Genomic DNA, 27,345 nt, shown 5'->3' on the forward strand with positions numbered 1-27,345 from the left:
AGAGTTGTTCCGGGCGGGACGGCAAGCAGCACCATGTGACACGGGAATGGAGGATAGAGTAGGGACATTATTCGGGTAATGGAGAGGAGATGGGCTTAGCAAAACAGTGAAGAGGAACAAATGCAAAAGCAAGCTTTTCAGCTATAAGCTGGATATGGGGGCTTGCATCAGCAACTGGGCTTCTGTAATAAGCCACAGATGAAGTGAATAAGGCAAAGGTGTTGGTTTGGTTTCAGCACTGGCAGGGACCAAATTATCCCCAACGCCCCCAGCCCCCTAAACACACACGGTACTCTCACAATTCTGATAGGGACACGTCCCTACTGTCCATACACAAATTTACACCCTTGGAACAAAGCCCTGCTCTCCAGAAATGTATGCAGGTGCTCAGTTCTCCTCCCTCATCATCCAATCAAATGCATGTGTACATGATTCCTTGCAGCGACATTGGTTTGTGGACGAATTACCTGAAACTGTGTATATTAAACCAGCATCCTATCTGACATGTTCTCCTCTTTGTGCTGCATATATTTCATGAGAAAGACTCCAGGTCTCCCTGTAACACTGATTAGAATAGGTGCCTGGAACATGGGGGATGGACGTAGCATTTTATTATACTAAACTCAATCACAAAAGAGACTGTGCTTAGATATAACTAGTATAAATTACAGGAAAATGGGCCGTTTTGATCTGCACACTACCCCTGCTCACTAGTTCTGCTGATTGAAAAATGGTTGCTGACTGAGTGCACACTATACATGGAGAGGATTGTTATGATTGATTGCCACCCGGATGTGTTTTCTGCTGTGATAAGGCACTGTCCCAGAGGAACGGCGTGAAGCTGAAAGAAAATTCCCGCAGCCACAAGGTCACTTTCAGTTATACTTGTCTTTTGACCACTTCTTCTTTCCAGAGAAGGATCTACTTTGTTCTCACATTTCATTCTCAGATTCCCTATATGCCTGCCATGCTGTTGGTATAGTCAGCATATTTTGCATAATGCCATCACTCAGACTCATTTATAAAGTTCTGATTTGTCACTGTAATCAACTGTTTCCATCCATCAATTGCCCATCTATCTTCCATCCCCTTATCCTGGACAGGTCACTAACATTTTATGTAGATAGGAATTCAATTAAAGTGGAAAATTGGTGCAACTAAGAAGCAGAACAAATGAACCCCAAAGGACTATTTCGCTATTAAGCGCGACAATACTAAACAACTACATGTAATTATTAGCTGGTTAGTACAGATTTGTCACTTCAGATTACTCGACGGCCGTGAGGCATTTCCCTGGCGGGCATCCTGGGCAGGGAGACCGGTCATCTCCGGACACGTGTACCTTATCCAAGCATTACTGTATTCGTTGTAACACAATTTATCACTTCATCTACAATAATACATCAGACATTTATTCACGACCTTACCAAGTGCAATTAATTTGCTATTCATTTTTTTGCTATTCATTTTATACTATGCAAACAGTAACTGGCTTCCCATATGACGTACAATACACAGTACATACTATACAGAGAGCATACAAAACATAATGATGTGCGGAAATGTTTGGAGACAGACAGACAGACACACACACAAACACGTACTGAAGCAAAGAACAAAATACAATAAAATACTTGTACGCTGTATACAACATTACCGTTAAATCGTTGGCTATAAACATACAGCGGGACTAGTAAATATTTTAGTTACCGAGTTTTAAACTTTAATTTTTATAATGCACCATTGTCAACCTGCACAATGACTGATATTTAAAGAGACAAATTGACACGATCGTCTCAGGAGTTCTGTCCGCCCTCCGACCAATCAGCGCATGGTGTGGGCGGGGCCTCCGGCAGCGCCTTTTGCCCAGCCGAAAACGCCGCTCAGTCGGACTATAGCTCTGCTCAGAGGTTTCTTGGTTTAGTCGGAGCTGTGCACCATTGATCAGGGTCTCCAAACGGTGACAGGGACTCGACTCTCATCCGCCGGGATGATATCGGAGGGGGCTCTTATTTCCAGATGATGTGGGATTTATCCTTGCTGGAGCAGTAGGTAAGGATAAGTGGCCGTCGGTTTGTGAGTGTTGTCTTTGCTGCACAATGGGACTGATACTGTTGGCTGGACATTTAGCTGGTACTCAAGCGATTAATGATTTGAAACGAGCCGCACGGAGATGACACTACTGGGGTAATGCATTGGCCAGTCCATTAAGTATTTTTAAGTTTTGAACGAGATGCGAGGAATACGAAATACAGGCAGGGAAGTTTCCAGTGGAAAGTAAGACCTGCACAGGCAGCAGCAAAATTCAACCTGGTCTCAACTGTACCATAACAATGAGTGGGCACTTTAGCACCATGCCCGCTGTAACGCTGGGGATTCTGCATCAGCTTCTATCACTCGCCGGAGACTGCAGCAATCCGCGCGCCGTTGGGCAAAGGCTTCCATCAAACAGGGTGGGGGGACCTGCAAATTATCACAAGGATGGGATCCATAAAGTTGTCCTAAGTATATAAATGAGCTGGCAATGTAATGCTTATTTTTTGTTTAATTATTACCTGCAGCTTGTAAACGGTGTAAGAGGCGTCAATATTCCTTCATATTGCAAAGTTCTAAATGTAAGTTAAATGTAAAATAATGTATATGTAAGTTGTGGGTTTTCGTTTAGTTTAGTTTCCCTGCTGGATGAGTATCTCTGTGCTGAAATAAAGCGGCACAGACCTGGTCCTGAGCTGTATATCAATGGGAACGCTAGGGGGCTTTCTTTTATCATGATAACGACTCGCATTTCCCTTGTTAACCTCTCCCTCAGAAGTTTGCAAAATACACTAGTTGTGTTTTTTCCATCCAGCCGGCATGCTTTTTAGCATCTGACGCACATTGGGCAAAAGCTAAAGCTGTAACGTGTGACAGACCTATTTAGGAAATGTATTGTGACTTGCATTTAGAGTGCATTGATTTTATTTGTTTATTTATTGTGGTCATAGGTATGTGATTTATTTACAGCACAACAGGTTGTCTTTTAACGCAATAACTGTGTTGAAAAGCGTTTAAATGTCAGATATACGTCTCAGTCAGTGCGACTGCATTTAGGTAGTCGTATTTTATGTTTTTAATATGGAGGAACGTTTTCTGCACAGCTGTTATGTTCATCAGTCTCCCCAGCAGTGTGCCTTGTGGTACTATTGCCATTGATGTGGGTGTTTGAGAATATTTATTTTAGCCTGTTTCTCTTCACCTCTGTATCCCACTAAATACAGACTTTCACTGTTTCACTGTCATGTGCCCCTCCCCCTCTCGCATACACACACACACACACACGCACGCACGCACGCACGCGCGCGCACACACACACGCACACACACATGAATATATATATATATATATATATATATATATATATATATATATATATATATATATATATATATATATAGCGCAAATATATAAAAGTAACATTAACTACAGTTTTGTTTGCCGTACCTACAACTGACTACCCATTATGTATAACTGGTTCAATAGGTCTCCCTGTAGTTAAACAAACAATAGAACATAATGATAACGTCTTGGCTGAGGATATGAATGTAACATTCTGTGAAAAGAAGCATACTTTATGTGGCCGTAAAAGTCTCATGTCGCTGTAGTCCCACAAAATCCAAAATGCTCATCTCAGAACGAGGATCTATGCTTGAGTCGCATTAATAACCGAATGATAACACAAAGTCGTATGTCGTATATGAAAGATCTTCTTAAGTATTGTAATGGTCCGAGCAAACCATCGTGTCGTTCCGAGAAAGCTGGAGAGCTTTTCGTATGGCTTTGAGGGGTGTCAAACTTTTCAATGCCTAAGGCAGAAGAACACCCTTAGCTATCAAAGCAGTTTGAACAGCCTTTACAGCAGTATGTGCTCTACTACGGAATTCTTTTTTTTGTTCTTTGTTTATGAATGACATGTGGGAGACTGAAGAGCTGACACTCAGCCGACTGCTTGAAGTCGCGTGCTCTTGAATCCGGGAGCCTGCGCGAGACTCGGGCGGTGTGCTCGTGACAGCGGCGACTGCGGTTGTCCGCCGTACGCGGGCGGCAGAGAGGAGCTGTTTCTCACTCGGCTCGCTTACTGCTGAGTTCGCTTTAAATTCTGCTTTTTTTCCACCCCTTTCCACCGACATGGAGATATCTGAGAAGCAATAACTATGTTAGTCATAGTGTGAAATGCAGAAAAGCCGATACCATTTTTGGAGTTTATTTTTGAGAGCAGTGGTGGGCACGAATGAAATAGGTTCGGCATAAGGTATTTTAAAGCCGAGAGCTGCGGCGTTAAATGGATTTCAGCGACAGCCGTAATTTCATTTGCTGACATCGGGATTTAAGGCGACCCAGACGTGCCAGCTCTCTTTGACATGTTGTTCCACACAAAAGATTAACATTTTGACCGGTCACACGGAAAGCCGGGAATATCTCGTACGCCGCTCCTCTCTTGTAAATGTCAGACACAGCTGGTAAATCCATTAGAATCCAAGATATCGCGTTTACAAAATACATGCTAAAGAACATCATTTAAGAGCTTGGTCTGTTTACATATGGCTTTGATGGTATGAAGTGGCTTAGCGGCGCAAATTCATCCACTGCCAGGATAAGACGATGTGTTGGGACATTTTTCTCTCAATGCTGTCCAAGGTGAAGACCCGCTGGAAGTAAGTGCCCAAATAGGTGACAGCAGGCAACCAATGAAGCCACCAGCCTCTTCAGATGGAGAAAATCAATACCCTTTGTTATTTTATCCCTGGAGGGCTGACACTTGGGGGAGTTTTGCTTTTAATCTGAATGGGGAAAGCACCTGTCAGCATAGTGACACATTATGCAGAATCCCCGTGGTGCCCCCAGATTGTCCTAGGGGCAGATAATTAAAACCTGGGGCTTTGCTTGCATTGATTTTAATCCCATTTCTAGGAGGCGTTGGTAACTGACACTGTGGAGCTCTGAAGGGCACGGCTAAGACTGACTGCTGTATCAGTGTGAGCCATCTCTGAATGACTCCCATGAAAATTCCTCCATTTAGCTCTGGCTAAGGACAACCCCCCCATCTCCCTTTCGTCCTTCCTGTTTGTCCTAGGAGATCTTGAACTGGCATGCATCTCTGTAGATATGGTAGCCATGTTGTTTGTGTCAGTTCTTACAGCTGAGTTTTCTACTTTTGCTGCTGATCTGTATAGCTTTGCATTTTTTAGTTCTATGGGAGTCAGTAAAGAAACAGAACTCAAATCAGCTCCGAAGACTTTAACCCTCCAACATTTAAAAGACAGTTTTTTCCCTTTGTTTACACAGATTGCACAGTTTCAGTCCTAGCAGTCCTCTTGTGTTGGATTACTATCTTAAACATTTATATATGAATTCAAAACACTAAGAAGTTTGGGGACCACTTGAGCACTCTGTGAAGCTGGGTGTGAAGAATTGGATTAGGTCCTTTTGTTTTCTGAGGATAATAGTCTCACTGAAACAAGTACATCATCCAAATGTCCCTTTCAGTTTTGATCACAGGTTCTTTATTGTAGTCAGATCTGCAGGCAGTCAGAAGATAGTCCTCATTTGCAGACACACACACACACACACACACGTAGGGTTTACCTATCCTTATGGGGCCCGCTCATTCACTTCCATGGGAAAAATGCTGACGCTAACTATGACAACCTTAACCCCCACCCTGCCCTAACCATAACCATAAGTAACCAAGCACAATACAAGACTTTTTGCATTTTTAGTTTTTTCATAGCAGTCACTGATTTTTATAAAATAGAGTTTTCCCTTATGGAGACCAGGAAACCGGTCCCCATAAGGGAAAAAAACTGATATTTATCACGTTATGGGGACATTGTGTATACCCGCTCACACACACACACACACGCACACACACACACACACACACACACACACACGCACACACACACACGCACACACACACACACACACACACACACAGACACACACACACACAAACAAACAAACATAAAAAAACTTTAAGTCAGTCAAAGATTTAAATTGCCTGTCATATGAACTTTATGCTGTTCCTGCTTCCAGGGGTAATATTTTCAGGGAGGCATATTTGCAGTCAGTCATTATAGCCATTTTGATTAATTCATTAATTCAAGTGTCATAGAACCACTATTGAGTCAAGCATTTTTTTGTCTGTCATAAAATACAGTTAGCTTTGAACATGACTTTATTGGGATATGTGGTGTAACAACTTTTAGACTTGTCCTAGAATTATTTTTAAGTGAAGGTCAATTTGAGACACTAGGCTTGTAAAACCAGCATGTATGTTATGCCTTCTTGTGAAGGGGGGAAATGGCTTTCTTTTTGGACTCTCTGATAGTGGACAGAAAATTATAATTTCAGGAAAAAGGAGCATGTAATAAAGGATGCAAAAGGATTTTGCCATTAGTGCTGTAAAGAATGAAATATGAAACATGGCTAAATATTTAGCCATCCTGGGTATCTTTTTGGTCATGGTAAGGTGTTCTTGAAATCCAGGGAAGTTTAATCAGTCCAGGGGGAATATCTTGTACGTTAGTCTGAAACTGTTGTGATGTCTGCACTTCCTGTTTTCAGGGACCTATCTACATTTGTCTACTCATTAGTTTATATAATCTACCAGTTCATCCTTGGAGTCTTTGGCCATATGTAATTGGTGTGGCTTTTCAGAGAAGATGTGGCATGTATTGTACTTTTTGTCCTTTTGAACTTAATACTTTCTAAATAAACACGGGCTGTGTTAAGATGCATTTTATTACGTTATTTTGTGAAAGAATAATATTTTTGAAAGTTAACCTGTGTAATATCCACATGTCTTCAAGTACAACTGACTATATTTCAGTCGGTATCATATTTGCAAGTCTGTTGAGTTATATTTTGAATATTTCATGCTACTAGTTCATCATTGACACAGTTTGAGTTTAATTGAAGACTGTTCGGGATTTGTAAGTTTGGATTATTGGATTGTGGCAAATGTTGGCTGTCTCACTTCATTTCTACACCAACATCCTATTCTAAAGAAGTAAGTTGGATATGTTCTTGGGTGACTGTCTTGTACAGCTACATGTCATTGTTGCAGATATTCCTATTGCCCCCCATGACTTTTCCCTTGGCTTTTCACTGAACCTTAACTCTAACTTCTTTCAGAAAGTTGTGTTTTTACTAGACATGTTATGTAAAATATATTGTCTGCTGGGACTAATTAGTCTATGTTAAATGAACTTGGCCCTTTAGGTGTTATTCACTGGCCATTAGTCTGCATCATTGGATCTATATTGTGTGGGTGGTAACCCAGATGGTTAGCAGTGATTTGATATAGGGGTTGAAAACTACAGGGCTTTTGCTTTTCAGAATGTGCTTTAGACATGAATCAGACATCCCAGTCTGGAATAAGTCTGAAATTACATATGCAAACATTATGACCTATAATGTTTCACTTCCTAACACTAAATGGGTAATAAATCTGGGTAAAGAGCTGGTGGTCTGGCAAAAAAAGAGCAACTCTTAATGGCCAAGACAGATGCATTCTTGACCAGACTCGGTTGATTGGTTTAACAGTATGATTTAAACAACTCTGTGATGACCAGCCAACGAATCAGAAAAAGCAGAAGGGGAGAGGGATAGCCTAGATGGTGTGGCTCGCAGCGGCATTCTCTTGCTTTTCCTATGGTGTCTGTTGCCCAGTATCTCTTGACCCTGCATCATTTGCCCTCAGGATGCAGAGTGTATCCATCTGGAGAGAGGTTTTCTTGGTCTTCAGCCACCTCTAGCACCGCTTTCATGCTTCCTTGGTCTTGCTTTGGATAAGCAGTTATGGAAGAGGGAATTTTCAGATAAAGTTTCATATTTGAAATATTATCTATGTGTTTGTGTCGTTACAGTTGCTGTTTTCTGTTCGAAGCCCTTAACATTCGGGATAAATGCATCAGAACATTAAATAATCTGATTTATATTATATCAGTTCTATAATGTTTCTTTTTTATCATGTTGAGAGTGTCTGATTAGAGGATCCTGTTCTTTAATTCTGCATGGGGACTTCAATGTAACCCAAAACCTTGGTCGACCACTGGACTTGCTTTCACTGTATTGTGGGTCCTCTGAAGTGCTGTGCCCAGTGGCAGAGAAGTCAATGGTGGTCCTACCACAAGTCGCCTACAGGCTCTGTTAGTAAGCCATCTGCCACGGTACCTGACACCCTGGTTCGGGCCCTACCCCAAAACAGCTTCTGCTGAGTCCTGCTTGTCTGCATTCTGGGTAGCTGCAAGCAGTTCCCCACAGAGCCTGAAATGCTGTCTGCTTTCTGAGTTGAGATCTCATTCTGTTTTCTCTCTCTCCTCCATGGGAGGTCAGTGCAAAGCTTAAATCTTAGGCAGCATTGTTTGTTTGCTTTAATTATTGAGCAGTTTCCTTATAGAAACTTAAACCATTATTCACTAACAGCCAAAAGAGTTTCACTGCTCTCTTACCTTTGAAAGCAGTGGGGAAATTGTCATCCATTAGCCTGCCCCCGTCAGGGTTGGATTTAGTATGGTTACATTACTGGAGTGGCTTGCATAACCTCTTTTTTTTGTTAACACCATTTAGAGACTCGAATGCCAAATTAGGCTGGATTGTCTCAGGCTGGTACAGTTCAGTTGATTTGTTTTTCTGTCTGGCCAAGGTGAGGCGTGGCAGAAGTCTGCACTGTTAGTTTCCGAGATGAATCTGTGGTGGGGGGGTGGGGGGGGTGGCTTCAGCTTATGAGTTTGTGTTTCTGATTTATTCACAGCGGTGTCCTACAAACATTTAACGTAGGATCTGATTGCTCTCTGTAGGGGGGAAGCACGAGTCCACGTTGGTTTGCAGGAAAAGAAATGTATTGCTTTTCTTACTTGAGTTTCATAAGGTTTTGAGAGGATGCAGAATATTTTGGATGCTGCTCATAGACTTCAGTTAGCATTCCTGTACTGGTCATTTATTTGCATTAACAGTGTCATTCAGCATTCTTGATTGCGCCGTTCCTAATTTATATGTGGTGCGTGATTGAAGGAGAAGGTTTAAAACAGCCATTGTATTTGAACAGGTGATGCAGATCAGTTACTCAGTTAACCTGTTACACGCAGGTACTACTGGAAAATCATGAAGTGGAAGAACAGGCCTATTTTCCAAGACTCCTGATCACCTGATCTATTGTAGTGTTATGATTTTTGATAAAATTTATCATAAAATGTAACATAGCAATACCTTTCCCAAGAGCATGGTTATAATGTGTCACCCAATGAGGCCTTTCAATATAGTGGACGATGAGGAGTTTCTGCAGAAGTCTATATAGTTCTTCTATGGTCATCGTTAGTTATGTGGTGATAAAGATGAAGATGGTGGATCAGTAGAAAACCAATGATACAACATCCAGCCTGTTTCATAGGTCAGGTAGAATGTTTGCATCATCTCGCTTTGTTTCTTTCTCAACCCTTTGGTTGAAGTTTATCTGGGTCTTGTCTATCTGATTGGCCCGATTAGATTTCCTAATATGAGATTGAAGATGCATAGAAAAATCTCTAATGATTTTGTAAATCAGCTCTCAGAGTGCTTTGACATTAGTTGATGTTTTCACCCCTAATGGCTTGACTGCTTGATTGCCACTGATGTCTTTCTTTTTCATGATAATCTGGCGAGTTTATCTGTCTAATTTCTCCACACTGTCAGTATCAGCCTCGTGTAGATTTATAGCCAGCCAAATGAAGAGCCGAGGCTAAAACCAAGAGTTCACATTCATAGCTCTCTTACATGCACAGTCACTGCGACACGACACACCTAATAAGAAGCGCCTGTCAGCCAGTGCTCCCAGTACATGCTCCCAGACTGAAAGGACTGCACAAAATGAGCTATTATTCTGAAATGTTAAAACATACATGCCCAGAAGTGCGCAGAAATGACATCAAGTGACATTCTGAATTTCTACCTTTTATTCATCTCCAATCCAGATTGTTTCAGAGTACAGTAAAAATAACTATCCAGTGTCCCAGTACTTATGGAGGACAGTGAACAAATTCCCTGTTGCCAGTAGAGGATTTTTAGCTATATTTCATACTGTGTGTAAACGTGATACTATTATTGGATCTACAAATGAAATGTGCAGGGTTCCAGCTTTTAATTTTAAAAATGTATAATAAATAACTCTTTTATATGTTTTTTTTAAAATTATTAGTGATTGGAGAAATGCGGCACTGAATTCCATATGGGGTGAGATTATTGTGCGTCTTCAGTCAGGTTTATCCCATTGCTCATAAGATGCTCTGTTAGTTTGTATTGGACTGAGCGATGCAGTGACTGACAGTCCGCAGTAGTCCCACCTACCAATGGTTCTGAAACTTCCTGTCTCCTATCACTATTTCCTTGTTACAGCTCTTTACAAAAAAGCCCGTTGTCTTTCATGGGTAAAACAATGGGTGAAGGAATTTGCCCTTAATCTGATAATTTCAGGGTTAAAAAAGTTTGAAATTCCTTTGTGGTATATCAGAGTTTATATTACCAAAGGGAATTGGAGGCATTCTGTAAAAAATCTTTTTTTTTTTTTTGCTTTGAATTCATTTTTCAGTCAGTCTTTGTAATTACATGTGTAAAAACCGCTTACCCTAACCTCAAAAACAAGCAGTCACTGACAAAGTAACGCTGGAGTGTGTATTATTTGAAGGATGGATGTGGATATGAGGAGGGGAAAAGCCCTTGCAGTAAGAGTCTCGCGCAGTGAACCCTAAATTCACGAATGCCGAGCGGCATCGGTTTACCACAAAGACACCTGCCAAGCTTGCAGTGGAGCAGCGTCGCGTTTTCTGTTTTGTTTCTCAGTGTTGTCATGGGAGCTACCTGGTGTCACTGGAGTGCTCTGCCATTCCCTTTCAGTCTCCTCTGTCGATTGTGCCATCTTGGAGCTAGCAGTCGCCTGCTTGGTCGGGCCGCTGCACTCCTATCAACGGCTGACATGGGAGGTCCGGCTGGCCTGCCTATGGAATCTGCTCGTCAATATTCATGTGAAGCATGGCTTGCAATGAGTGATGCATTTTATTAGGTCTGAGTGTTTTCTGACCGGCACATTATCTGTGGCTGTTCAGTACTGCGTGCTGGGAAATGTCACGCCTCTTTAATTGCAAGCTTTACATCTTTACAGTTAAGCTTATTGCTGCAGGTGTAGTAGGGATGCTTCATTACTGTCTGCTGCATGCTTCCACAAAGAAAAGCGACCCTTTCAGAAGAAAGTGCTATGCTTGATCACAACAGCGGGTTTAGAGAAGACATAAAACATTGTGAATCGAGGAATCACACCAGCGGTGGGGGCACTTGGCCCCTCCAGGGAGTTTTGGGTTTCTGGTGAGGGTCATGTCCAGCCATTCTGAAAGATAATGCAGGGAAGTGGTACAAAAGGAGCAGCATGTTTTAATACCTTTCTAAGTATAATTGATATGTTTATGTAATGCAGTTTATGCGGAATCGATCAGCATTGTAGGTTTATAAAATGGGCATTTAAAAATACTTTGATTTTGAAGAGGTTTTTTTTTTCCCATTTGAAATTCAACCATCCATTTTTCTGTAACTGTTTATCTTATTCATAGTTGTGGATCCAGAGCCTATCCTGGAGGCTATGGGTGCAAGGCAGGGAATAACCCAGGATGGGGCTCCAGTCCATCGTAGGGCACACTCACACACCATTCACTCACACACCATTCACTCACACACCATTCACTCACACACCATTCACTCACACACCATTCACTCACACACCATTCACTCACACACCATTCACTCACACACCATTCACTCACACACCATTCACTCACACACCATTCACTCACACACCATTCACTCACACATGCACACCTACAGGCAATTTGGCAACTCCAATAAATCTCAGCCTGTTTTTAGACTGTGTGTGTGTGGTGGAGGGGGGGGGGGTACCTGGAGGAAACTCCACGCCAACATAGGGAGAATATGCAAACTCCACACATGGAGCCATGATGGAAACTAGAACCCAGAACTAGAACTAGAACAACAGTACTATAGCACTGTAATGTTATAGCCACTGTGTCGCCCCCTATTTAAACTTTCACTGTGAATTAACACATTATTAAATGGCTGTAATGTTATACCGCTGTTCATAAGGGGAGAGAAATATAGTTTTAAAAAAAATCAATCCATCTATCCGGGCTTCTCAGCACATGGATAATATAATATTATATATATATATTTTTTCTATTTTCACTGGGACTGCCCTTGAGTAGGGTGCAACCCATCTCATTCTTGTACTGGACTCTTGTACTGGACTGCCATTGATGCCGCTTCTGCAGCCAGTTTTCAGGGATCCATCAGAGGTCTCGTTCTGCATGGTGTTCCCCTCGAAATCTGGTACATTTCACAGCACCAGAGGTTGGGCTCACGTCTCGGAATTGGACTGAAGCCTAGAGACCGTGTCTCTAAGTTCGCCATCGAATGGGGCCACGTAGCTGTGCTACACTAGTATCTGTTGCCACTTGAGGATAGTTGTTCCATCTCTGTCGAGCTGTATCTGCAAACGGAGCACTGGAACACGAGTACCATTCTGAGGGGTCTGGAGGTCCCCTTGGCTCTTGGTGATGAAAGGCTTTTTTTCTCTTTACATTTTTCTCTATAATGCTAAAGAGCTCTTAATTTGTGATGGGGCTGGAATGGAATTCCACTCTGATTGCCGATCAATGGATTCACTCATGGTCTGTCTACTTGGCCTATTTTATCTTTTATTGCTTTGTCTTCCAGGGACAATGGTTATGATACAGTATGTATCATCTCACTAATGTTTATCATTCATTGGGAAATGGATTAATGTGCACAAACAATGTTTTTTTAGAACTAATATTTTGATGCATGTCTCTGCATCACCTAGTTCAGGGCTGTTCAAATCACAGTCCTCAAGGTCCAAGCACTGCTGGTTTTCCAGCCTTCCTTTACCTGTGAGCCAGGAGTGAAGCCTCTGTGGCCAATCAGAATCAGTAATTATTAAACTAACTACCTGGGAGAACTAAAAACAAGGCCTGGATTTGGCTTTGCGGTCCAGATTTGAAGAGCCCTGGCCTAGTTCCTGATGGTCCACTGTTATTTTTTGTGATTGCATGTAGTTTCTTTAATTTTAATCATTGTTCTGTCTGGTATTTACTCCAGTATTGCAGTATCAGTTTCTAAAATTGATATGTTATTTTGAATCCCCTTTCGTTTGTGCAAATAATTAGCCTCTCCTACTTAACCCTCCCTTTTTGTAGCATGTGTCCTTAGTCAGCAAGGTTAGGTGCCCCTGGCCATACGTGTCCCATTAATGGAGGTTTTTGGGGTGGCAGATGGCACCATGTTGATGTTGGGTCACATGACTGCTTCTGCCCCTCACTGACTTGCACCTGCCGTGACTGAGGCCTGTGGTGCTGGAGCCCACCACCCAAACATCTGCTGGGTGTCTGGAAACAAGTGTTAGATTTTACAGAAGGGCCCATGACATCACTTCCGACGAAGACTCTGCCTTTCCTAGTTTATCCCTTTTATAACCACAAAAAGACTTGAATTTAATTGGCGAAACTTAAACAGCAGCCAGATGGCAATATAGTAGTAAATGTTTTTTGTGTTTTCTCAGCCCTCCCACACCAGCAGTGTAACAGGGTCTGAGCAGAGTGACAGACATTTCGAGATGCAGCTGGAGAAACACGCTAAGTGGTGCATCCGTGTTCTTCTCGCGGGCGCCTGGCAACCCTCTTTCAGTGCCAGGCCCCCTAACAGCTGGGGAGGGGTGGGAATTTTCCTCATTAACACCTTCATGGCTCCACTCTAGCCCACATCTGCCCGGCTCACAAGCATGTGTCGTTTATGGATTTTATGTCCTTTTTTGGTCACAGTAGCATGGACGGTCGTTTTGTTATTTTTTTCGGGGTTGGGAGAGAATAATCACTGACATTTCTGAGTTGTGTATCTCTGCCTGAAATCTGAAGCTAATATCCACATGTGCAGATATGACATGTAGCCATTTGTGGGGAGAGATGGCTGTGAAGTCCCACGGCTCTGTTCATAGGATATAAAATGCCTCAGTAAGATACTCATAATGTATAAACCTTTTCTTCATTCTGCCATGAGTTTTACACTATCTCACCTTTTCACCCTGTACAGAATCCCTAATTATTCTGGAAAATAGGGCACTGCCCCTTTAAAAGAGGCAAACCCGATGACAAAAGTAGATCTGTCCATTTCCCACTTGTGGGGAAAAGCAGCCTTTCCAGCGTGGAGGGCCAGACCATCACCACCCCCCCCCGGGTAAACTTTTATTCCCATTCTGTCTTGTCAAAAGAAGGAGAGGCCTCTCGCCATTGCTAAGTGGGGCAGGTTCGAGGGGGCAGGGCTCGTCCGTCTGTCAGGCGGCACCTCTGATCTACCCCCATGTTTCACGAATATGTGTTTGCTGACTCCCAGACTGGTTTTATGAAGCCCTTTACGGCATGTCTGTAATCGTGCTCTTAACATAATCCCATTATCATTATCATGCTATTAAGCTTAGCCTGGTTACTTCTAATAGGTCTGTTGTTCCTTCTTTCTAGGGAAGTTTACATTACCTGTACCTGCTTTTGCATTTGACGGCTTTCCAGGATATCCTGCTCCTGAAATGCTGGATGGCTGACCCTTTGTTTTGATTTGAACATAACTAACAGAATATTAGCAGCTCACATATTAACCACTGAAAGTGGTTTCTGATAACTCAGGGTTACCACTGCAGATAGTGGCCAACAAAGACTGTAGTGTGTCCGCACATAAAGCAAGAACCTTGTAGGTGCAAGCCTCCTGCTGGAGATAAGAATTGGCCCTCCCCACCACCATCACCCAGCATTCCTGCTTTCCATTGTAGCAAAAAGTGGCTTTTGCATGGGGGGACAAGGGGGGTGTGAGACCAACAGGATTCTTCTGTGCTGTGACATTCTTGTGATACTCTTCATCACTTTTGTGTCCAGTGATGTTCTTTGTGGTGTTTGGCTGTGTTGGGCTATGTTAAAAGCGTGGCACTTAATACTTACAGAAGAGTTTCTTAAAGTAAGCAAGAGTTTCATTGCTTATACCCTGACACGAATGTGACACGTTCATAAATCTCCCTTGTTTTTTCGAACATTTTTCTTTTAGATTATTTGAATTTGTAGTTTTATTCAAAGGCAGGATTTTATTCTATCCGCACCTTATATGCCCATCCGTTTTCTTATTTATTTCTGCGGCCTCTTGCCAGTCACTCGCTATATTAGCAGTTCCTGAAATGTACAGGAAGCTTGGAGCAGTGTGAAGCGTGGACCACACAGGCTTACCAGAGAGAGCCAATTGAAGGTTTCACAGCGAAAGAGAGGAAGGAGGGACAGAGGCTTGAGGCCAGCAGGATACTGAAAGAGAGGCTTGTAAAGCACAGAGGGAAGGCCTCTAGGATGCACGTACCAGTTGATGAATAATTTTATAAGGACTTCCTGATTTCACCATACAGCTTGAGGGGAAATACGGATGTTTACAGGATGCGTAATTCAGGATCTATGAAAACATTTTTCACCATATTTTGCAGGTGTTCTTTCAGATGGTAAAGTTTCTTGACTCAGTAGTAGTAAATTATATAAATGATGTGCATGATACATGTAAATGTTATGCATTTTTTTCTGTTTTACTGTTATATATACACAATTATTAGCCCTCAGAACCTCGAGATTGGCTGTAAAATGTGTTTTTCTATAATGCTACTTGTTAAGGTCATGATGAAATGTTTACAGCCTGGCCAAGCTCGATGCACAGTTTTGCGCTATTGAGACTGTGGTCAGTGGGCGGTCACCTGCTCTGTTCTTGGATAATTGGAATTATTATCATGGATAAGGCTCAGAGGCCGCAGCAATGTCATTGTATTTTCAAGGGGCTTAATTAGGACCAAAATTATAGGAAGGCTTGTAGTCAGAGAGCCTAAAATGACCGAATTATATGGCTGAGTTTGTCATTACGGTGTTTTTTTTGCATGCAGGAGCAAATCCAGTGGGACACAGTCATATTTTAAGGCTTAGAAACATGTTGGAGTTCTGGGCGAAGAGGAAATGAACAGCCACTGTGAGCAAAGTTGGCCAATAAGGCAGACAAGGTTCATTACCTAGTCTACACCCTTTCCAATCCCCCCTACCCAGTGTGCCAGGGTTGCGCAAGAAGGGGAGCTCCATCACCTTTCAGCTGGTGGATTTAATGGGGAGCAGGGCAACCTAAGGGGCTGCCAGGGTTGAGCTTTGGACCGGTGTGTGGAAACCGATCGGCACTAGCTTTTAGCAGTGCCATCATCGTGCCGTTGCTTTTTCCCATGATCTTTCAACATCCCATAGCTTGTTTATGCCTATCAATGTTTAATACGGCATGCTAACACATCTAAGGGAGGATTAACTATTTTCTCCTTCCACTCTTGTTTGTGTTCCTCTGTCCAGCACGATCAATGAGATAGACACTCTAGATGAGTCCAGTGCTGCAGGGATAATTGCTCTTCATAGACCAGCAATAAATTTAGTGATTGACGGCAGTCTATTAGTATTGCCTTTGCTGTCTATCTCCTGAAGTCCACCATTGGAGGGCGATGTTTCTGTCACCCCAGTTACCTGTATTTGGGTGCTTACTGGAGCCACATAAGGGGAACTGAAGGCTTTGTCCCTTCACATATATGACCCTGTTACCCGGGAAACACAAATACAGCTAATTAACTCGTAAGCTTCTCTTATAGCCCAGATTAGGCTAAATTACCATTTGCTAAAATAAACAAGTGTGGCTAAACAAATGGCAGCATCATCATGCATGTTCTCCCGGCCGGAGAAGAAGAAAAGGGTGTTGTTTTTATTTTATTAGCCGAGCGAGGAATGCCTCCAGACCCACCGGAGTGTATGAATTGCTGAGTATGTTAGCCTTGCTACAAGCAATGTAATGGAATGGAAAGAAGCCAGTTACACAAAAGACCAAACGCCCATTCAGATGCTGGCAGGCAGGTTCTCTGGGCTGGCTGTGTGTGTCTAATAGAGGATCAACAACCCATGATACTGTTGCTTGCTGCTCTTGAATATTTTAAATTGCCTTCCTGTTGTATGGTTTATGAAGGTTTTAGATCATTATCGAAAGGCAGTTATCTGATTCTAATACCTGTAATATCTCTGCGATTCTAAGCATCCTGTATAACGGCACTCTTCTCGTTCCTCAGAACCTTTACGTAAATATCGTGAGTGTGATTGCCTGGTCTGGGATCAGTCACCATCTGCTGAGAGCTGCGATACAATCAGTTCTCCACATTACATCTTTTGTAAGTAGCCTCGCCAGCGATGCAGAAGTAGGTTACTGGATGGAGATGACATGGATGCAGACTCTGGGTTAAATTTGCCATTCTGACCTGCAGTTATTAGTGATGGACTTGTGTGGTCGGAACATTAATCACTGTAGCAGCCATGTTTACTGTACACAGCACTCTGTGTTTACTGCAGCGTTTGTACAAGCAGCATGGATATTTTTGCACAGACGTTGCAGTAGAACTGGGTTAGTGACCTAAAGGTTGAAAGATCAAGTCCCAGAGGAGCACCAACCAATGTCCCCTACAGCAGATTATCTGGCTTACATAAACTGGGTAACAGGTGAAAGTAGTATTCATAATCAAGCATTCAGCTGTTTATTCAGGCCACCTGTAGCTTCATGCACTGGAGAAGAAACCCCTTGCTGTATCAGAAGAGTGGTGGTGTCAATGTTTGGTGTAGTTTTGTCTAATGGAAGGAAGCCCACACATAAATAGGACAACAAAGTACCTTTAACACCTATTAGGTCCCCATTCCCTACCTGGGGGTTTGAAATTGCAGATAACTTAGAAACACCCAATGAGTTGTTCTTGTCTAGTCTCCAGGGAAGCCCCTCTCAACTGTAATCACAATACCATATGTAGCAATCATGATGCAATGTTGGTTGGGTTAGCCCATATTGTCCACCAGTAGGATCCAGGATGATGCAGTGACTATTTCACCCTAGTTTAATCAAACCACAGATGTGTAGAGATAAGTCTGATGGAACTGAGACAATGAGATGAACTTATGTCTTCAGAGTTTCTGGCATTAGGAAGTTGAGTATCATCCTATAAAACAAACAGGAACAATGGCCACCTATTCTGTGGTTGCGTGAAAGAAACCCGTATTAGTAAATGAGTTGTTTGGTTTGTTTTGAAATCCAGTAAACCTTAGTTTGAGAAATTGATGGAATTTCTGGTATGGGATAAGCTGGCTGGCATCTAGTTTTTGTTGGTCTGTTACACACTGATCAGCATATAAAATCTTTTGATGGCGTCCAGGCAGAGCAGCATTTGGCAGTCTTTTCAATTGGCTCGCAGATCTCTTCTGAGAGGTGATGACAGTTGACATTTAGAAAAAATAAGTAAAAAAAACAAAAAAACAAAAGGAGAGCTCTGGAAAACGATTTCCTGTCAACCAGAAAAGGACAGGCTGTCCTTGAGGTGTCTGTGTTTTTCTTTTGTTTTCCCAGTTGATTATTAAAAGGGCTTTTTATTGAAAATCTGAAACAAAGGTTTCTTTCTAATACAGTGTGACAGCCATCAAGCATAATGGAAGGTAGTGGATATTCAATGAACGATTATAACGAGGCCTATCCCCATTATTGCCCTGGGACTGCCCCAGTGTATCATGGGTAGAGGACAAATCCTCTAGGATGACTGCCGGAGCTAGGGGTGTGTTTCAGGGGATATTTCTGAGCCGTTTTGGGTTAATGGGTCACTTAGTTGCCTCCACCAGGCTCTGTCCTCCACACTGTAAAGGAAAATATCAGGCATTAAACTAAAATAGCCAGAAAGGTTCAGACAGTTGATCTCTATGCAGTCCATTCTGCTTCGCCCCAAGAAGGGATTCTCCTGTTGTACCCTTACTCATAAGGGCTTTAGTAGGTGCCCTGCTATATAAATAATTGTGCAAGTTATGTAGATGACTTTGGTAATGACATTTACTGAGCCACTGAATTGAATAAAATTAATTTCGTAATAAGAGTTCTTAAGGTGTCTGTTTTTCTAGACTTTACTTCCTGTTTGGCAGTATTTCAAACACGGATGTGTGTCTGATATACAATGGGTTGGGGACGACGTAATGACTCTGATATTTGCATGTTTGAACACTACTCACTCAAGGGGATGGTGAATGCAGACGAGGGGTGGTTTTTCTTTCCTTTAGTCTGTGAAGTTATGTGTATTTAATGGTTGTATGGGGCCCGTGAGCTACTTTAGGTGCCGCTGTTTCTCAAGATGTTGTGTACCACCATTTCCTCATGCCACATGGGTTTGAGGTCCAAACACATGCAGCTAGGGGGGCTGGTGTCTCTAAACTATCGAGGGTATATTCCCTTTGATGGGCTGCTTTCCTGTGGTGTCACAGGGGAATCCAGACTCCCACATCACCTCATTGTAAGATGCATGTCTTTTAGGTACTGCCCTTCTGTTTACCTGCTAAATTGCGCTTACATTATTTGAAAAAAGAAAAATTAAAAGAGAACAATATTATTTTGATAGAGATGACAAATTTATGAACGTGACAAACAAGTTTGTTCAAATCCATCTCCCTATCCCTTTGCCCTGGTTTAGCTCTGAGGAAAAGTAGAGTATGGCTGCATGTTTGAACAAAGAGGCGTTGACATGCCATAAACCTTTTGTGTAATGGTTGACTATTACCGAAGGAAACAGTATGGACTGTAACCTGCAAAGGCCGATCCCTGCTGGCTTTACTCACTGGGGAGTTGCCCTTAAATCAGTGTGGCATGTGTCGGGAACTTCTGAACGAACCTCGCTGCTGAATGTGGGCAATAAAAAATGGGAGACCATTTCACAGAAGCTTAATAGGTCCTCAGGCTGAACATATCGCTCGCAAACAGAGTGGCAGGGTGCGACAGGGCAAGGAAAAGCATTCACTAACCTGGGACGTCTTTAAAACTAATTATATGCGTCTCTGCTTCCGGGGTGTCACAGATCCGGATGACGTGGCGACTGTAACCTGTTGTTCTTTTTGTTTCTGTGTGAAGCTCCAAGGACAAACGCGTGCTGGTAAGCAGGCAGCATTGTCTATCGGAGCACGGGGGGCAGCGCCTCCGCGCTGTAATCGACGAGGCCGACATGAAGCCGGTAATTAAGTCTCGGGCCTCATGCCTCTCTTCGGTAGAAGGCTTCAGCAGCTGCTCTGTCTTACCGCACAGAAACGGTAATTAGATCTGGATGCGGCTTAAATGGCAGAAATTAGTACTGCAAGCAATTACCGCAGTTTCATACGTGCAGGCATACACGTGTTCATGTTAACTACCCCCCCCGTTAACGTGGTGGTGCTAAAACATTAACCTTGCGTGTCAGTGAACGCCCCTGTTGACCTTCCACGCCAGGGCCGTTCTGCCGTCCCCGGGGATCCCGTGGAACGCTGCAGGGATGGGGGATCTTGGAACAGTCTTGCTTTCTTAGCTTCCCTTCTGTTTGGTCAAGTGGGTTTGGCAGCTGTTGGAGACTGTTGATTTTACAGAGGAAGTGAGCTGCAGTGGGCCCCGGCCGTCATGTTCGTTTGCATGAGAAAGTGCCCCCTGCCTTTGCCTCAAGGGGACACATACTGACTGCAAGGTGGGCTCTGCTCCCTGCACTTTATTCAGGACAAGGTACAGACCCAGTGTCCAGTATATGGGGTGTATTCAGAAGCCTGTCTCACCCACCCCCCCACCGAGGGGACCTTTGGTCAGTGTGACCAGCTGACGGAGGGGGTACTGGGGGCAGTTTCATTGTGCTTCAGTTCCTCCCTACCCCTCTCTTTCTCTCTGTCCCTTTTTTATTCTCGTTCTCTTTCTCTCTTTCCCTTTGTTCCCAGTGTTCTCTCTATAGCTCTCATTTTTTATTTTTTTTATCTTTTTCTCCCTCCGTCTCTATGTATCTCTCTCATCACTATTTCTCTCTCTTCCTCCCTTTCGCTTACCCTTTCCCTTTCTCCTTCTCTTTATTTCTCTGTCACTCCTTCTGTATTTCCCCCTCTCTTCCTCTCTTTATTTATCTCTCTCTTGAAGCCCTGCCCACCCCCACCCCCCCCCCCCCCCACCCTCCAAAGCATGGGCCCCCCACTCTCTGCGGAGGCACCCCCGGGCTCGTTGACAGCGACAAGTGGTTCAGGCCGTCATGGTCCAGCGTCCCCCTGTCTGTTTTTGGTACATCTGCCGTCTGGCCCCGAATGGACCGGCTCCTGTTCCCATGTGTGCACCCCAGAGACGAGACGTTGCCGGGCCACTTGCAGAGAGGCTGTCAGGTCTCACTTCGAGATGCTGAGGCCAGGCTTTACGTGGCCCGATATCCACCAGTCAGGATATCCACCAGTCAATCCTCATGGCACCGATGGATTTATGATGATATGAGGCGGTTGTTACTGTAACGAGTGGCTTGAGGTTTATTTTGTGTGGAATATCGGATTGCACCTTTTAAGAGGCTGTAAGAAACAGCTGTGAGCATAGATCTAATACAAATCAAATTCTTCATTTTTGCAAATTCAGTCAGAAATGGTGAAAACTACCTGTTTAAAGTAAAACAAAAAAGGTAAGCAAATGGGTTAGAGTCCATTGGCATTACTGCCGCCACTATTATCACTGTAATTATATTGATCACGCTGATGCTGCTTTCTGAGACAGAGGGGTCAGAAAATGATTCCACGCAGTATTTAAATGGCCCTAGTTTATGGCTCCCTGCCTGCTTCCTTACCGCCTGGCCCTTATCATAACCCGGTGCTGTTTAATTACAGTCCTGGGGGGCCTACATAGTTCTCTTTACACGGGTAAGAGCTCGGAAAGGGAGATAAATAGGTTCAATCAAGCCAGTTTTTGTTCAATCAGGTAGTTCAATGTCCAGCAGGAAGAAAAATCTCTCTGGTGCGGTCCTGTGGGAGGGTAACTGAGTGGTTGTACCCTGTGGTTTGGGGATTGACTTTCAGCAGAATGGGCTGCTGGCAGCTCACTCGATGTTGCCGTCCAGATGATACTGCACATTTTATTATACATGTGTAGTTCACCTCTAAGTCACCGAGTAATTGCAAGCCCGCTGTAAAAAAGCCATTAACTGTAGGCATCTCTGAATGACAGTGTTGTTTCTGTGACACGTTACGTTTGAAGATATGTAACGACAGCACACATAGGGAAACCCACACTCTATTTCCCTCCCTTTGTTCTCATCTGACATCCTCCACACCGTTTCAGCCGCGGGCCATTTTCTCCCGAGGACCCTCCTGCCATCGCAACAGGTTTCACACAAAATGGACACTAACAAGCCCCCGTCCGGCTGCTGAGCCGAGGGCTGCGTTAGAGGGTCTCTGAAGTGAGACGAGGGGAGGGGAGGGGGGGGGAGGAGGAGCCCCTCTCTTTGTGTGCTCTTGTCGGCTTTGTGGGCGTGTTGCTTCACAATTCACCTGTTGCCCTTTGTGTGAATGAATCAGGCCTGTAAATCTGCATCAGCTTTAAGTTTTTTCATTTTAAGTTTTTTTTTTCCCTGTCTGAACTTTAAGAACAATTATTGTCAATATTATTATTGTATTATTCATTTTTAACCAATCCGCAGCGAGCCGCCGCCATCTGAGGCTGCGAGACGGAGAGTCCAGGTTGCCTAGCGACAGGGCAAAGCCGCATGGCGCAAAGCCCTGACTGGTTGAGCTTGTCCCGGGCAGCCTGCGAGAGAGCCGGCCGCTACCTGTCCCCGCTGACTGCCGAAAGACGGGAAGCAGCGGCTAATTAAAGCTCCGCCAGCCAGCTGCCTTTTCCTCATCCCCTGTCAGGCGGGTGCTGCCATGTTCCTCTAGCGCTAATGTATTGCTGCTACCCCAGGACGCTCACCTATTATTAGGAAGAGATTCACTCTGCGGGCCTGGAGGACAGCAAGGGTGTCCCCCACCCCCCATTGTGCATGGGGGGGATTTGCAGGCAGGGCTGGAGCGGATTGAGCACTGACTCTGCGGGCCCCTATTCTGGCACTGCCGGGCACTGCAGCCCAGCGAACATGCCGACTGTAGGACTCTCAGGTTTCTCTGCAGCATATATCCCACAGAATTTGGTGAATCCAGTGCGTAACAGATGGCCTATCCTGGGCCCCTGACTCTTATCACCCCCCTGGCTCACAGCAAAGGGTCAATTAACTTCACCCCGTATTTAAGAGCTTCTTTTTTTTTTAACACCTCCAAAATGACAGGCACTAATTTTGAAAGCCACCCCCGCCCCAGATACTCATGCCTTCCGCTGTCAGCCCCCGCTGAGCTCACTCAGCCTGGAATTCCACCAAAGGGCCGTCTTTTCTCTGTAGGGGTGGGTCCACATCTCTGCAGGACCAGATCCTGTTTAACCCTCTTAATGGAGGTAGGGTTTCTGACGAGACCCTGCACCTCCCTTGTGCCTTGCGCACGCCCATCCATTTCCACGCGGTGGCCTCCCGTCCTTCTGTTTGCCTGCCACCGGCTTGTTTGGTAATGAGAAGTGTGCTAGGCCCTTCCCTTGTGATCTCTGGCCTGGGACCATGCCTACAAAAACAGGCAGGGTTATCGAATGTAAAAAGCCAGTGAAATTTCACTAGGCCTTCCTTTGTGGCACCCGCTGACCTGCACTGGCTCCCTCGTGGAGCCCTTGGACCATACAGCGGCTGTTTACACCCCCCATGCAAGTCACACGCAGCTTTGGGAAAGCTGGCGATGGGCTGCGTGGAGCACGTGCCATGACCCGCACAGCGACCCCCGCACAGCACTTACGCGGGGGCCCGGGGGCTCCCTCTGAGTCAGAGTCTGTCGCCGACCTTCTTAACGCTCGGTACCCCTCGCCATTGCTGCCGGCTGTCTCCCACGGGGCAGGAGAACGCAGAAGGTGCCGCCTACACGTCGCCGGCAAGGATGCGTCTGCCGCCGGAGTGGCAGCGAATCGCAGAGACCGCGGCAGCTGCCTGCTGTCAGCCGCGTGTCGGAGCTCGGCGTGTTTGCAGGAGAATTACCGGCGTGACATAGCGCTCCCGGGGATTACACAGTGTGGAGAGAAGAGAACGCCAGGAATGTAGTGCTACATTAATAGTATTACTACTGCTGTTATTTTTTATTACTGCTATTGTTATTGTCATTATTATTACTACTACTCGTACTATAATTATTGGTTGTTGTTTTACACTATTAATAGCACCTCTCTATGGCGTCACTAGCAAAACAAACAGGTGAGTATGCAAGGTATATCCAAAGAATCATAATTCCTAAGAATGAACTGTGGGAGGCTTTGTTTAAAGAGGGGAGGGTTCCGTTCTCTGATTAGTGTTGTCCTCAGATAACTTTATTAATGACAGTGGGTAATTCTGTAATATCACAGCACCTGATCAGGGGTAAGAATGCCAGGTATTACTCTTATTTTCCCCAGAAGATGTCAGTTTGGCTGAGAATGCTTCTATCGAGACTTGCTAGATGAGCATTCGTCTGCTGTTGTATTTCAAATGCTTCGTCCCTTGGGGTAAAAGACAGGAAACTAATATACCAGTTATAGGAGATTCAAATATAAATGTTTTCATTAACTGATGGCAAAGAAAGGTGAAGTCAGTAAGCACAGACATTTTAGTCAACTCCATCCATCCATCCATCCATCCATCCATCCATCCATCCGTCAACCTATCCATTGATCCATCCATCTTCTGAGCACTTCTCCTGCTAAGGGTGGCCCCATACTGAGCAGGTCGGACTGTATCCTGAGGTGGAGTTATCCTGTTTTAGCTGCATCCTCCACTTCACCAGATGTTTGTTAAGTAATTTAGATCAAACAGCTGCAGGAAAAAAGTAGAGCAACATCACAGCTGTGTTGCTGTACAGAAATGGTGTCATGCAGAGGTGGAAATTTCAGGTCCAGAAAGTAAAAATCCAGACCAGGATTTTTGGTTGAAACAAAATCATGGTCTGAATTTACACTTTCTGCACCTGAAATTTCCACCTCTGGTGTTATGTGAAAGAAAAGGTTCATGGTGAACCTTGGTAAACCGGTCTCTAAAACAAGGGTAAAGCAAGATTTTTTGGGTAGTCCATAAAGAATGTAGAATGACATGCAGTTTTTTAGTAGCCAGTGGTCTAGTGTTCCATTTTCTGTACTTGCCCTCTGTCTCAGTGACTCGCCTGAGGCCAATGGGAGAGCTTCATTTCCAGCCCTGGTTGTACTGGTCGTGGCTTTCAGTTCACCTCAGCTGTCCGGTGGCCATTTCCACCATCTCCTGGAGGAGGCAGTCAGTACTGCTGCTTTTTGGTCCTCTCTGCTCCATCCCAGGTCACGTTGGCCACCTTGCTCTCCCTAGTGTCACCTACTGGATGTAGGTGTAAAGGCTAGTGAAGGTTACGAAATGTGTCTTTAGCAATTTGCCTGATGGAGAGCCTTCCACCTTCCCCCTTCCCGCAAGCCGCTTTTGTGGCAGTCCAGGCAGCCTTGTGGATGGCCGGGTGCCCCTCCCTTTGTCTGTGTCCCACTTCTGAGAAGGAGAGCACTTAATGGGGGGAAGCCTCAAACAGGACTGCTGGTAATGAGCGTCCAGTGCTCTTTGGACCTGGCAGACACGTGCTGTCTCCTTTTAGGTGGTTGCACAGGTGTTTTACAAAGCTTGACACCATTTATAGGGCTGCCTAGTGGTGCAGTAGTGCAGCACCTGCAGGTGCTCAGGCCATCAGCAGCTTAACCCGACGCCAGTGTGCATTTACAGTGGCTGATGGGCCAACAGGGAACCAAGCAGTTATGAGAAGCGACTCTGGGGGAGACATGGTTTGTGGAGTGGCGGGGTACATGTGCAGCCCCCTTTAAAGACGGGCTGCTGGGCCAAGTGTGGGGTGCTGAGACCCTGCCACGCAGCCGGCTGGCCCAGAAGCGACCTGTTCTTTTTCTGGGGCATAAATCACCATTGGGCACTGCCTAGGTGTTTCCCAGGGGGCTGACTGGGTCCCATCAGGCCTGAATGGAATGTTCTAGAGTTGTGTTCCTGCGGCTGTGTGCTGTCTGTTGCTGGGCACCATATTATTATTATTATTATCCATCCATCCATCCATTTTCCAAACCGCTTATTCTACTGGGTAGCGGGGGGTCCGGAGCCTATCCCGGAAGCAATGGGCACGAGGCATTATTATTGTTATTATTGTTATTATTGTTATTAGTCTAATAATGTGCTTTATTCATTTATGTAATTGCCTTCTGTCACCTGTGCGTTAGCCTGAGAGGCACCATGAGTTGCGTGTCTGCAGGGCCCCTCTTCCTTGTGCTTTTTGCTTTGCTGTCTGGCATTTTCTCTCCTCTCCTTTTCCTATTTATCGCTCCACTTGTTCTGAAAGGTTGTCAGCGGATGACGGATAAATGAATGCGGCGCTATGGTAATGCGACGGCAGGTGGGGGTTGGGAGGTGGGGGTCACAGGGATCTCCAAAGGCATACCCACCCGCCCCCTGGGGTGCCGCGACTGGCCGGGCTGCCGGGGCCAGATGGCCAATGCGGGTGGGGGAGGGGGAACGGGTTCACACCCGAGGTGTCTTCGGCGCCGGCCTCCTGCACGGTGGGGGGCAGTCAAGCGGGACAGTGACGCCTTTCGGGGGATACCTGCTGGGGTGGGGGGTGTGCTAACATGCATGTTCTCATACTGAAGACACATTTTCAAAACGCTGTTTCACTTCTTATAGTCGTCTTTTTTCTCTCTTTCACGGAACTCGATCACAAAGTTATTTCATGAACCTGTAACACCAGTGACAACATCTAAAGTATTAATTTATTATTTAATACCTCATAAGTCCTCACAGCACTGTCGCTCACATATTATCATCTACTTTTGTCCTTTTGTCCATTGTACTCTGTGTCTCGAGCTCTTGGTCCCTCACATCTCTTGGACTTTTAACAGTGTACCCCCCCCCCCACAATCTCAGAGGGGAACATGGAGAGCAATGGCTCAAACTGCAGTCTGTGTACTGGATGTGATCTCCGCTCGGTGCTCTGCAAACGAGCACCTTTAATCCTTAATATCAAGGCAAACAGTACGTCGCGATATGTTGTGGTTTTAAGGGCTACCATCAGACCTCCTGCAAACAGCAGTTTCTCTCTCTTTTTCTTTTATTGGCTTTTTTCTTCCAGAATGCTCTCCGTTTCAGTGTCAGTATTTTTAAAGGTAATATTCATCATTAACTGCTCCAGGCAGATGCACCTGAGGCTGCCTCTCCGAAGACCGTGAACACGCCAGCCAGCGGTGGCACCTGCCTGGCGAGGCCGTTGGACCGTTGTGCTTTGTCTCCCA

At 44.7% G+C, this 27,345-nt stretch overlaps 1 protein-coding gene across 5 annotated transcripts in view; it reads left to right on the forward strand.

Moving 5' to 3' along the window:
• Window positions 1-1,892: 1,892 nt before the first annotated feature.
• The window catches only part of LOC125715966 (signal-induced proliferation-associated 1-like protein 2), a 96,248-nt gene continuing 70,795 nt past the window's right edge, over window positions 1,893-27,345 (forward strand). For all 5 annotated transcript variants that reach the window (XM_048988138.1, XM_048988139.1, XM_048988141.1 and 2 more), the window contains exon 1: window positions 1,893-2,052. The gene's annotated coding sequence lies outside the window, so the exon portion shown is untranslated. The remainder of the gene's footprint in view (window positions 2,053-27,345) is intronic.

The sequence above is a fragment of the Brienomyrus brachyistius genome, chromosome 20 (genome assembly GCF_023856365.1).
Source record: "Brienomyrus brachyistius isolate T26 chromosome 20, BBRACH_0.4, whole genome shotgun sequence".
Classification (NCBI taxonomy): domain Eukaryota; kingdom Metazoa; phylum Chordata; class Actinopteri; order Osteoglossiformes; family Mormyridae; genus Brienomyrus; species Brienomyrus brachyistius.